Source organism: Capsicum annuum, chromosome 9, assembly GCF_002878395.1.
Source record: "Capsicum annuum cultivar UCD-10X-F1 chromosome 9, UCD10Xv1.1, whole genome shotgun sequence".
Classification (NCBI taxonomy): Eukaryota; Viridiplantae; Streptophyta; class Magnoliopsida; order Solanales; family Solanaceae; genus Capsicum; species Capsicum annuum.
This window is the reverse complement of record NC_061119.1, coordinates 52,403,114-52,404,477: the sequence shown is the minus strand read 5'-3', so window position 1 is coordinate 52,404,477 and position 1,364 is coordinate 52,403,114. Positions and strand designations below refer to the sequence as shown.

The following is a 1,364-nucleotide window of genomic DNA, read 5'->3' as shown; positions in this document are numbered from 1 at the left end:
GAAATTAAAAAGCTGAGAAAAAATAAAAAAATGACCTCAATAAGGTTTGAAGCTGAGTCGACACTTTCAATGAAGCACCTTAAAACCAACCTAAATGTCAATGCACCCAACCAACTTTTTGTTAGAATGAATGTTTTTATATGTTTTATACCTATTTTCATATATATATTTTTTTATGTAATGATACCATTCCACGTCGAGTTTAGTGGATGCCGAAACACCCAAATTAGAACTTAGGTCCGCCCCTGAAGTAAAATAAAACTGAGGGAGTAGCTAAAACTATTTTTTTTTTAGAAATTTATTTTATGTGATGACCATCCAAATGACTAGCCACGTCAAAGGAAAAAAAATATTGGCTGCGTCAATGGCGTTTTCAGTCGAACTCAAACATAAAATATCCTTGAAATTGCAATGTTATTATTTGTTGTCATATTTAACGAATTTTAATATTTATCATTACATTTGGAATGTATTACTTTTAATATAAGTGTTATTCAAAAATTTCAATCGAAAGCTGTCTTAGCTCAGTGGTAGAGCGCGTGGCTTTTAACCACGTGGTCGTGGGTTCGATCCCCACAGACGGCGATTTTTTAATTTTAGTGTTAGATTTGGATATGTATTATTACTTTTGTGTCGTGGGTGGGTTCGATTCCCATTGACGGCGACTCTTTAATTTTAGTGTTAGATCTGTATATGTATTATTATTTTTGTGCCGATTATTGGTCGAGTTTCTGTCTCCTACTATAATGTAGCTTTTGTGCCATCATAGCCCTCATATTTTTTGTATGAAAAAGTAAATTTACTATTTAATAAATATTAAATTTTTATCACGTAAAGTTGCATTGTACGTACTACTTGTTAAAATGTACAGCGAATCAACCATTAGAGTTGGCATAGTGGTTCAGCGCTATGTCCTTTAAGCAAGTGGTCGGGGGTTCGATTTCCGCCTCTGTCGTATGGAGCAAACTCTGTGGCCAGTTCCCTACCGCAAATGCGCTGACCGAGGAACGGGGATTAGTCTTACAGCTGCCGGCTGTGGAGATACCTTGGGAAACCAAAAAAAAAAATGTACAACGAATCATGAGCCAAATAAAATAGTACTAGACATTTATTTTTTGGAGCTAGTGAGTTGCGTTCATGAACGTCCAATACCTTTAAGAATGTCTATTAATTAAATGTCTTGAGGCTACTTTCATCTTCCAACACTCCTTTTGTATGAATCTTTTTGCTATTTTTGTTTTTGTATAGGTTCAACCACTACCAAAATTAGTCTAACTGGAATTCTTGGACTTCATGGCTTTCATTTAGTGAGTACAGTTAACAGTTATCATCTCAATTTTACTGCTTTGGTATATATATATATA

General features: G+C 34.5%; 1 non-coding gene across 1 annotated transcript; it reads left to right on the top strand.

Moving 5' to 3' along the window:
• Positions 1-513: 513 nt before the first annotated feature.
• On the top strand, positions 514-585 carry TRNAK-UUU. Its single transcript has one exon. It is a non-coding gene; the product is annotated as a tRNA-Lys (tRNA).
• The last annotated feature ends 779 nt before the right edge of the window (positions 586-1,364 follow it).